The sequence below is a fragment of the Dama dama genome, chromosome 18, assembly GCF_033118175.1.
Source record: "Dama dama isolate Ldn47 chromosome 18, ASM3311817v1, whole genome shotgun sequence".
NCBI lineage: Eukaryota > Metazoa > Chordata > Mammalia > Artiodactyla > Cervidae > Dama > Dama dama.
The window spans coordinates 113391515-113403560 of record NC_083698.1 but is presented as its reverse complement, the minus strand read 5'-3'; the positions used below and the strand labels follow the sequence as shown (position 1 = coordinate 113403560).

General features: G+C 45.9%; 1 protein-coding gene across 3 annotated transcripts in view; it reads left to right on the top strand.

The window, feature by feature from the left end:
- NCAPG2 (non-SMC condensin II complex subunit G2) overlaps positions 1-12046 on the top strand; it is a 66754-nt gene that overhangs the window by 20898 nt on the left and 33810 nt on the right. The gene's annotated exons all lie outside the window — the stretch shown is intronic.

Here is a 12046-nt window from a genome sequence, read left to right as displayed (position 1 = left end):
CAACTAGTTAGCTTTTAAGGCAAGTAATGCCTATGGCAGTGGGTTTTTTCCGATCTAGTGAGACGTTAGGACATCAGGATGCGACATTTGTTTCTGAGGGGTAATCTCTGATCTTTCACCTGGTAGGACAGTGTGAGCCTCCGCTGATTTCTCTACAGCCCCTGGCATTTGCATGTTCTCCTGACACAAGCTAAGAGATACTACTTATTGTCCTAGTTAGTAGAATAACATTTTAGGAAGGGATAGCAAAAATGCCATAATAGTGAAGGTTACCCATAGCTGTCCTAAAATACTTGCTTTGGTTTGTTTGTTTTCTGACCCACTTAAAAAAATATCAGACATGCAGAAAGTTGAAATAGTATAATTATGATGTCCTGCTTAACCTCTTACTCACTTATGCATTCACATTTCACCCACGGATACCACCCGCACACGCAAAGACACTCACCCCCCTGAAGTGAACCATCGGCAGTGTTTTGCCAGGTGTGCCTCATCCACACATGTGTTTATTTAAAAGTCCCTTGGGGATCATGGTTAATTTTGTGGACAAATGTTGCTGGGCAAACCACAACTAGATTTTGGAAGCTTTTAGCCATAAGACCATGAAAAACTTATGCTCTTTTTAGCTCAGGTGTCCAGTCTGTGAAGCACTTGTGTCTACCTGAAGCACTGAAGACTCTACACTTGAATGCAGAGATGGAGTGTGTGCTGGAGGTCTAGCACCACCCTTCTTACATGGAATCTGCCGCAGGTGCTTGGCCCCAGCGATGGGCCTGACCGCTGATGAGGAAGGTGTTGTCCCAGCCCACAGATAGGGAGGCAGTTTGCGTGGTTGTTTAGAGTGTGGAGTCAGGCAATTTGTTTGAATCCTAGTTCCCAATTAACGTCTGATTTTTCTCAAATTAACCTCTTTCAAGTCCTGTTTCTTCTTTAATACTAGAGAAAATATTCTATCAGATTGTGATAAGGTTCCAATGAAAAATTGTATGTAAAGCATTTAGCTCAATCCCTAGCACTAAGGTGAAAGTGGTTATAACTGTCCCAAAGGACATTACAATCTGTAAAGTGATGTAACCGTCCCACAGAGTCCACTGTAACATCAGTTCAGTTCAGTTGCTCGGCAGTATCTGACTCTTTGTGACCCCATGGACTGTAGCACGTCAGGTTATCCTGTCCATCACCAACTCCCAGAGCTTAACATAGTGCCCCTGTATCATAGGCAGTCTGTATTCAGGTTAATCATTATGAGTTTTGTATTTGCTTTATTAACTATTTAAAAAGTAAAAATTAATACTTCCTATTTTGTTTGAATTTAAGGAAGGAAAAACATTAAAGGAATTTCAAGTCAGTTAAATTTGTTTTTTTCAGAACTATAAGTATTAAATTCTAAATAAATCCTTTAAGTTTAAAAAAAAACTAGATTGTAGAGAACATTGATTTTTACGTTTTTTTTTTTTTTTTTTCAGTTTAGTTCAGTTACTCAGTCGTGTCCAACTCTTTGTGACTCCATGGACTGCAGCTCGCCAGGCTACCCTGTCCATCAACATGTCCCAGAGCTTGCTCAGGGTGGATGGCTGAGGTTGATGGTCAACACCATTGAGTCAGTGATGCCATCCAACCATGTTGTCCCCTTCTCCTCCTGCCTTCAATCTTTCCCAGCATCAGGTTCTTTTCCAGTGAGTCAGTTCTTCCCATCAGGTGGCCAAAGTATTGGAGCTTCAGCTTCAGCATTAGTTCTTCCAGTGAATATTCAGGACTGATCTCCTTTAGGATGGACTGGTTGAATCTCCTTTCAGTCCAAGGGACTCTCAAGAGTCTTCTCCAACACCACAGTTCAAAAGCATCAGCTCTTCAGTGCTTAGCTTTCTTGATGGTCCAACTTTCACATCCATACATGACTACTGGAAAAACCATAGCTTTGACTACGTGGACCTTTGTCAGCAAAGTAATGTCTCTGTTTTTTAATATGCTGTCTAGGTTGATCATAGCTTTTCTTCCAAGGAGGAAGCACTTTTTTTTTTTTTTTAAACTTTCATGGCTGCAGTCACCATCTGTAGTGATTTTGGAGCCCAGGAAAATAAAGTCTGTCACTATTTCCCTTGTTTCCCCATCTATTTGCCATGAAGTGATGGGACTGAATGCCATGATCTTAATTTCTTGAATGCTGAGTTTTAAGCCAGCTTTTTCACTCTCTTCTTTCACTTTCATCAAGAGACTCTTTAGTTCTTCACTTTCTGCCATAGGGTAGTGTCATCTGCATATCTGAGGTTATTGATATTTCTCCTAGCAATCTTGATTCCAGCCTGTACTTCAGCCAGCCTGGCATTTCACATGATGTGATCTGCATGTAATTTGAATAAACAGGGTGACAATATACAACCTTGAAGTACTCCTTTCCCACTTTGGAAACAGTCTGTTGTTCCATGTCCAGTTTTAACTGTTGCTTCTTTGCCTGCATACAGATTTCTCAGGAGGCAGATCAGGTGGTCTGGTATTCCCGTCTCTTGAAGAATTTTCCACAGTTTGTTGTGCTCCACAGAGTCAAAGGCTTCAGCGTAGTCAATAAGGCAGAAATAGATGTTTTTCTGGAACTCTCTTGCTTTTTCTGTGATCCAACAAATATTGGCAATTTGATGTCTGGTTCCTCTCCCTTTTCTAAATCCAGCTGGAACATCTGGAAGTTCTCCGTTCACGTACTGTTGAAGCCTGGCTTGGAGAATTTTGAGCATTACTTTGTTAGCATGTGAAAGGAGTGCAATTGTGTGGTAGTTTGAGCATTCTTTGGCATTGCCTTTCTTTAGGATTGGAATGAAAACTGACCTTATCCAGTCCTGTGACCACTGCTGAGTTTTCCAAATTTGCTGGCATATTGAGTGCAGCTCTTTCACAGCATCATCTTTTAGGATTTGAAATAGCTCTACTGGAATTCCAACACCTCCACAAGCTTTGTTGATAGTGATGCTTCCTAAGGCCCACTTGACTTCGCACTTCAGGATGTCTGGTTGTAGGTGAGTGATCATAGCATTGTGATTATCTGGGTCGTGAAGATCTTTTTTCTAGAGTTCTTCTGTGTATTCTTGCCACCTCTTCTTAATATCTTCTGCTTCTGTTAAATCCATACCATTTCTTTCCTTTATTGTGCTCATCTTTGCATGAAACGTTCCCTTGGTGTCCCTAATTTTCTTGATGATATATCTAATCATTCCCATTCTATTGTTTTCTCTATTTCTTTGCATTGTTCACTTAGGAAGGCTTTCTTATCCCTCCTTGCTATTCTCTGAAACTCTACATTTAATGGGTATATGTTTCCTTTGCTCCTTTGTCTTTAGCTTCTCTTCTTTTCTCAGCTATTTGTAAGGCCTCCTCAGACAACCATTTTGCCTTTTTGCATTTATTTTTCTTGGAGATGGTTTTGATCACAGCCTTCATACAATGTCACAAACCTCTGTCCATAGTTCTTCTGGCACTCTGTCTATCAGATCCAATCCCTTGAATCTATTTGTCACTTCTACTGTAAAATCATAAGGGATTTGATTTAGGTCATACCTGAATGATCTAGTGGTTTTTCCCTACTGTCTTGAATTTAAGTCTGAATTTGGCAATAAGGAGTTCATGATCTGAGCCACAGACAGCTCCAGGTCTTGTTTTTGCTGACTGTATAGAGTTCTCCATCTTCGGCTGCAAAGAATATAATCAATCTGATTTTGGTATTGACCGACTAGTGATGTCCATGTATAGAGCCATCTCTTATGTTGTTGGAAGAGAGTGCTTGCTATGACTAGTGCAATCTCTTGGAAAAACTCTGTTAGCCTTTGCCCTGCTTCATTTTGTACTCCAACACCAAACTTGCCTGTTACTCCAGGTATCTCTTGACTTCCTACTTTTGCATTCCAGTCACCTGTGATGAAAAGCACATCTTTTTGGGGTGGTAGTTCTAGAAGGTCTTGTAGGTCTTCATAGAACCATTCAACTTCAGCTTCTTTGACATTAGTGTTTAGGACATAGACTTGGATTACTGTGATATTGAATGGTTTGCCTTGGAAATGAACAGAGATCATTCTGTCGATTTTGAGTCTGCACCCAAGTACTGCATTTCGGACTCTTTTGTTGACTATGAAGGCTACTCCATTGCTTCTGAGGGATTCCTGCCCACAGTAGTAGATATAATGGTCATCTGAGTTAAATTCACCCATTCTGGTCCATTTTAGTTCACTGATTCCTAAAATGTCAATGTTCAGTCTTGTCATCTCTTGTTGGACCACTTCCAATTTACCTTGATTCAGGGACCTAACATTCCAGGTTCCTATGCAATATTGTTCTTTACAGCATCGAACTTTACTTCCATCACCAGTCACATCCACAACTGGGTGTTGTTTTTGCTTTGGCTCCATCTCTGTTCTTTCTGGAGTTATTTCTCCACTGATCTCCAGTAGCATATTGGGCACCTACCGACCTGGGGAGTCCATCTTTCAGTGTCCTATCTTTTTGCCTTTTCATACTGTCCATGGGGTTCTCAGGGCAAGAATGCTGAAGTGGTTTGCCATTCCCTTCTCCAGTGGGCCTCATTTTATCAGAACTCTCCACCATGAGCCATCTATCTCGGGTGGCCCTACCTCGTATGGCTCATAGTTTCATTGAGTTAGACAAGGCTGTGATCCATGTGATCAGTTTGGTTCATTTTCTGTGATTGTGTTTTTCATTCTGTCTGCCCTTTAATGGATAAGTTGAAAGCTTCCTGATGGGAGGGACTAGCTGTAGGCAATCTGGGTCTTACTCTGATGGCCATGCTCAGTAAGTCTTTAATCCAATTTTCTGTTGATGGGTGGGGCTGTGTTCCCTCCCTGTAGTTTGTCCTGAGGCCAAACTATGGTAGGGGTAGTGGTGACCTCCTTCAAAAGGACTTATGCCAGCATGTCCTGGGGCTCCCAGGACGGTTGTGTTCAGTGCCCCTGTGGTGTTGGAAAAGACTCTTCAGAGTCCCTTGCACTGCAAGGAGATCAAACCAGTCAGTCCTAAAGGAAATCAGTCCTGAATATTCGTTGGAAGGACTGATGCTGCAGTTGAAGCTCCAATACTTTGGCTACGTGATAGGCAGAACTGACTCATTGGAAAAGACCCTGATCCTGGGAAAGACTGAGGGCAGGAGGAGAAGGAGACAACAGAGGATGAGATGGTTGGATGGCATCACCGACTCGATGGACATGAGTTTATGCAAGCTCTGGGAGATGGTGATGGACAGGGAAGCCTGGTGTGCTGCAGTCCATGGGGTCCCAAAGAGTTGGACATGACTGAGCGACTGAACTATACTGATGCCGTGGCAGGCCGCTGTTGACCCATGCCTCCGTCGGAGGCTCCTGGACACTCACAGGCAAGTCTTGCTCATTCTCTTGTGGGGTCACCGCTCCATTCTCCTGGGTCCTGATGCATACAAGGTTTTGTTTGTGCCCTCTGAGAGTCTGTTTCCCCAGTCCTGTGGAAGTTCTGCAATCAAATCCCACTGGCCTTCCAAGTCAAATTCCCTGGGGGTTGTCAGTTCCTTTGCCCGACCCCCAGGTTGGGGAATCTGTTGTGGGCCCTAGAACTTTTGTAGCAGTGCAAGAACTTCTTTGATATAATTGTTCTCCAGTTTGTGGGTCGTATGCCCCATGGCTCTATGGCGGGGCTAATGGTGACCTCCTGCATGTGGATTTATGCCACATGCCGTGCCTCCCAGGTCTGTTGCAGTCAGAGCCCCTGACCCCTCAGCAGACCACTGCAGACCCGTGCCTCTGCAGGAAACACTCAAACACTCAAAGGCACGTCTGGCTTCATGGAAGCCCACGAATGCTGGAGTGGGTAGTAGTGAAGATCTTCTTCAGTAGATCTTCCCGACCCAGGAATCAAATCAGGGTCTCCTGCACTGCAGGTGGATTCTTTACCAGCTGAGCTACCAGGGAAGTCCTACGGTTTTTTCTTAGTGGAGATGGGTTTATGTTTTTCAAGTAGCAAAACTTGGTCAACAGTCTTATAGAAATGAGATGTCACTGTCAAAACAGATATTTTAGAGATCTTTGAAAATTAAAATTGGCAATAATGGAATCTTGTTTGGGATGAAAATGGATAGGGACAGGCTTTTGTGTGAGCTGAGTACCCTGTGATGGCCTCAGATCCCTTTTGGGAGTGAAGTGAGTGCATCGGGGGAGGTGGTTGTGAACAGAGGCCGTGAGAGCTGAGTCTCCGTGGGCCTTGCTTTGCTGTGGATGTCCTTGGGGAGGCAGGTGCCTCTGACCAAATCCTAAAATGTCCTTTATTTTTCTGTGACAGTTGATAGGTCAGCCAGGTAGAGAATTTTGTATTCAAAATCATTTTATTCCAAGACTGCCAAAATATTTTGTATGTTTTCTAGCATTGAGGGCTTCTGAAGTTTTAAGGATGATTTTATCTTTTGATTTTTTTTCCTACCACTATAACATGATACTCAGTGTGTTGGTTGCATGTTAGACAAAGGAAATTTTCTTAATAATCTTTTTCTTTTCTTCTTTCCAATGTCCATTTGTTCCTAACTCCTTTTAGGAAGCAGTGCAGTGTCATGGTTCAGTTAATAACAGAGCTGGTTAAGAGCAGGAGTTCTTTCTGTGGAGGACGAGACAATAATGGTTTTAGGCTGTGGCCACGTGGTCCAGCCACTCCACCTGCCGCTTGGCAGGAAGGCAGCCGATTGGTTTATTCCAATGAAACTGACCTACAGATACCGATATGTGAATTCAATGTGATATTTACATGTTGCAGAATATTATTGATTTTTTCCAACCACTTGTCATGTCCTGTGGGCCACGCAGAGACAGGCATGGGCCTCTCTGGCCTGTGGGTCAGCGGTGAGCTCATGACCCTCTGGATCAGGGCCTGGGTCGGGGGGTGGGGGGGTCTAGGAGGTGAGGGAGGGCTTGATGAAGATGACAGAGGAGGCCCCTGTGCGTGTCTGTGGTCCCTGAAGGGTAGTGGTTCTCTATGTAGAAGCCGCATTGCATGTTAAGTGCTGTTGTCCTGGTGGTTGACTGAGTCCCTGATGTGGGCTGTGTGCCATAAGGTGATTACCTGCAATTATTGTTGAAGAGTAATGCTGTTAGTAATCCATACAGGACAAAAGCTATGAAACTTGTGAGTTCCTGACATTCCTTTCTGTTTTTCATTTTGTCTCTCTTCCTTGCTGTTTGTTTTTCTCAAGTGACCTATCGTCTTCACTTTCCATCCTTGTTGTGAAGAAAGGGTTGGTTGGAGGAGGTGGCCGGCTCGGGGTTTTGCTGGTGGTGTGGTGCTGTCCTCCGTGGGCGTCTTCCCTGCCTGCTGCGCTGGTCGTGCTTTTGCGTCAGTGGATAGGCTGGGCGCTGGTGGAGTCCCCGCGGCCTCGGCGTGGGCAGCAGGCAGGCTGGCCCCCCAGGCAGGGATGGAGGGTGTTCTGCCGCACGCGCTCCGCTCTTCCTGCCTGTGCAGCTTGCAGAGCTTCTGCCTGCTCTCCGTGTGCCTGCTCCCTCAGCGTTGGTCTCCACTCTTCCCAGCACTTCCCAGCAGCTTGTTCACTCCCACGCCGCCCACCCCGCGGTGTCTACCAAGGCCTGGCCCCGGCTCAGCTGGTCTGAGCTCTGTGGGCACAGTGCTGCCCGCTCACAGCCCTGCTCTGGGGGAGTGGACCCCACCCCCCACCCCCCGCCCTCGTGTTTGCAGCACTGCCTGCTCTGGCTCTCGTCATCCGGGAGGAGAGGAGAAAGGAAGTGCTTACTCATCCGAGTTCAGCCTTTTTCTGGTCTAATTATGCAGTGAGGATTATTTTTGCTTTTAAACTTTGAGTGGAAAGTTCCGTATATAGCAGTAGAGGGCCTTGTGCAGGGGACCCCTGTGCCCTCAGACGGTGCTGGCGGTGCTGACCCGGCCCACTTGGTTTCTTCTCCCTTTTTACGCAGATCTGAGGCACAAAGCATTTCAGCTCTTAAGTACTTCAGTGAATGTGTTTGTTGCTCAGTCATGTCCAACTATTTGCGACTCTATTAGCTTCTGGTGAATGATGTCGGGTCGTGATCTCCAAAGATTTAACTTTGCGAACAGGGAGCAGACTTCATCACTCAAGAGCGTTTGTGTAGCAGAATTTTATTAGAGTGAAAAAGGGCAGAGAAAGCCTCTGACAAAAATATCAGAAGGGGGACGGAGAGTGCCCCTCGAGCTAGTCTAAGCAAGGCCTCACATACTCTAACCAGACCCACTCCCATAACTACATCTTAAATTAACAAGATTAGAATTAACAATACAAAGGTCTTACCAGATCCATTCCCACAAGTCTTAAGATAACAAGATTAGTCAGAAGGTTCTTGTTAAAAAGGAGAAGCATGTCCTCAAACAAGATACATTGTTGTTACATAATCCTTAGTATATAAGGGCCCCATCACTTCATGGCAAATAGATGGGGAAACAATGGAAACAGTGGCTGACTTTATTTTTCTGGGCTCCAAAATCCCTGCAGATGGTGACTGCAGCCATAAAATTAAAAAACGCTTACTCTTTGGAAGGAAAGTTATGACCAGCCTAAACAGCATATTAAAAAGCAGAGACATTACTTTGCCAACAAAGGTCCGTCTAGTCAAGGCTATGGTTTTTCCAATAGTCATGTATGGATGTGAGAGTCGGACTGTAAGGAAAGCTGAGTGCCGAAGAACTGATGCTTTTGAACTGTGGTGTTGGAGAAGACTCTTGAGAGTCCCTTGGACTGCATGGAGATCCAACCAGTCCATCCTAAAGGAAATCAGTCCTGAATATTCATTGGAAAGACTGATGCTGAAGCTGAAACTCCAAAACTTTGGCCACCTGATGTGAAGAACTGAGTCATCGAACAAGACCCTGATGCTGGGAAAGACTGAAGGTAGGAAAAGGGGATGACAGAGGATGAGATGGTTGGATGGCATCACCGACTCGATGGACATGAGTTTGAGTAAGCTCTGGGAGACAGTGAAGGACAGTGAAGCCTGGCATGCTGCAGTCCATGGGGTCGCAAAGAGTCAGACACAACTGAACAACTGAACTGACCGAATCCTTAGTACAGAGCTTAAGATGAGTTGCTTTGTTGTGTGATCATTAGCTCTTACGTGACGGAGACAAAGCACAAAGAAGAAAGTTTGTCCTTTTCTCCTCCTTGAGAGCCCCAGATCCCTTTCTCCTCCAGGGCCCTGGACCCCTTCCTCCTTGAGGGCCCTGGACTCCTTATCAACCTACCTAAGATTATCTCTCTCGACCCCATGGACTGTAGCCCACTAGTCTCCTCTGTCCATGGGATTCTCCAGGCAAGAATACTAGAGTGGGTAGCCACTATCTTCTCCAGGGGATCTTCCTAACTTAGGGATCGAACCCAGGTCTCCTGCACTGCAGGCAGATTCTTTACCATCTGAGCTGCCAGGGAAGCCCCTTTACTTCAGTAGGTGTCCTTAAAAGACAGGGTCTCTTTTTTTAAAAACATAATCCTACCATTGACACAACTCAAGTAAGATGAATTGTGATTCCTTGATTTGATCAGATATTCAAGTCATTGTTTTTCAGCAACATTTCAGTGATTTTTTTCCCCCCAGTTTTGTTTGAATCTGTGTCCGGGTGAGACCTACGTTGTGACTGGCTGGTGTGTTCATCTCTTGGACAAACAGCTTCTGCTCCAGCAGTCACGCCATCTCCCTCTCTCTTTGTTTTTCTTCTTTTTTGCTGGCTTCTGTTGTTGAGGAAACACAGCTATTTTCTCATTTCCCATAGAACCTGTCCCACTTGTCATTCATATGTTCCTCTGCCTTTAAATTTCCTGTAGGTTGGTTAAATATGGAGTAGGTTAGGGTCACGCCTCCTCTGTGAGGTGCTCGGCGGGATCCATGTATGTGGATCAGGGGTGCGTAACCTCCGGTCCCCACCTATGTTGTTGGCCGCCACCTTGCCCACTGCTTGGACAGTTGATCACAAGCGGGTTCACTGTATTCTGGGCTTAGTGTGTTACGGCATTTTGGAAGTTCATGGGAGTGGTTAATACTCTGTGTTTCACAAGAATTACCAAAGTCCCTGTGTGTCCCTCTGTGTGGCAGTGTGGTGTTGGAGACCCTGCAATCAGCAGAGTCACAGGCAGGGTCGGCAGGCAAGGCACCACGTGTGTCTAGATCAGTTCAGTTCAGTCACTTGGTCGTGTCCGACTGTTTGCCACCACATGGACTGCAGCACGCCAGGCCTCCCTGTCCATCACCAGCTCCCAGAGCTTGCTCAGACTCACATCCATTGAGTTGGTGATGCCGTCCAACCACCTCATGCTCTGTCATCCCCTTCTACTCCTGCCCCCAATCTTTCCCAGCATCAGGGTCTTTGCCAGTGAATCAGTTCTTTGCATCAGGTGGCCACAGTATTGGCGCTTCAGCTTCAGCATCAGTCCTTGCAATGAATATTCAGGACTGATTTCCTTAGGATGGACTGGTTGGATCTCCTTGCAGTCCAAGGGACTCTTAAGAGTCTCTTCCAACACCATAGTTCAAAAGCATCAATTCTTTGGTGCTCAGCTATTTTTATGGTCCAAATCTCACATCCATACATGACTACTTGAAAAACTATAGCTTTGACTAGATAAAACCTTGTTGGTAAAGTAATGTCTTTGCTTTTTAATATTCTGTCTAGGTTTGTCATAACTTTTCTTTCAAGGAGCAAGTGTCTTTTAATTTCATGGCTGCAATCACCATATCCCATGATCTTGGAGCCTAAGAAAACAAAGTCTGTCACTGCTTCCGTTGTTTCCCCATCTATTCGCCGTTAAGTGATGGGACCGGATACCATGATGTTAGTTTTTTGAATGTTGAGTTTTGAGCCAGCTTTTTCACTCTCCTGTTTCACTTTCACCTTCATCAAGAGGCTCTTTTGTTCCTCTTCACTTTCTGCCATAATGGTTGTGTCATCTGTATATCTGAGTTTATGGATGTTTCTCCCGGCAATCTTGATTCCAGCTTGTGCTTCATCCAGTCCAGCATTTCTCATGATGTACTCTGCATATAAGTTAAATAAGCAGGGTGACAATATACAGCCTTGATGTATTCCTGTCTAGATGGTTTTCTGTAAACACTTGACTACAGGAAGCACACGTGACTGGAGGTCCCCAGGTGTGTATGTGTGGCTGTGCGGGAATGGCATGTGACTGGAGGTCCCTGGGTTTGCCTGTGTGACTGTGCAGGAATGGCATGTGACTGGAGGTCCCTGGGTGTGTATGTGTGTGACTGTGGGAATGACATGTGACTGCAGGTCCCCGGGTGTGTGTGTGTGACTGTGGGAGTGACATGTGACTGGAGGTCCCTGGGTATGTGTATGTGACTGCAGAAACGACATGTGACTGGAGGTCCCTGGGTTTGTCTGTGTGACTGTGGGAATGACATGTGACTGCAGGTTCCTGGGTTTGCCTGTGTGACTGTGGGAATGACATGTGACTGGAGGTCCCTGGGTTTGTCTGTGTGACTGTGTGGGAATGGCATGTGACTGGAGGTCCCCGGGTGTGTGTGTGTGACTGTGGGAATGGCACGTGACTGCAGGTCCCTGGGTTTGTCTGTGTGACTGTGGGAATGGCATGTGACTGGAGGTCCCCAGGTGTGTGTGTGTGACTGCAGAAACGACATGTGACTGGAGGTCCCTGGGTTTGTCTGTGTGACTGTGTGGGAATGGCATGTGACTGGAGGTCCCCGGGTGTGTGTGTGTGACTGTGGGAATGGCACGTGACTGCAGGTCCCTGGGTTTGCCTGTGTGACTGTGGGAATGACATGTGACTGGAGGTCCCCGGGTGTGTGTGTGTGACTGCAGAAACGACACGTGACTGGAGGTCCCTGGGTTTGTCTGTGTGACTGTGTGGGAATGGCATGTGACTGGAGGTCCCCGGGTGTGTGTGTGTGACTGTGGGAATGGCACGTGACTGCAGGTCCCTGGGTTTGCCTGTGTGACTGTGGGAATGACATGTGACTGGAGGTCCCCGGGTGTGTGTGTGTGACTGCAGGAATGACACGTGACTGGAGGTCCCTGGGTTTGT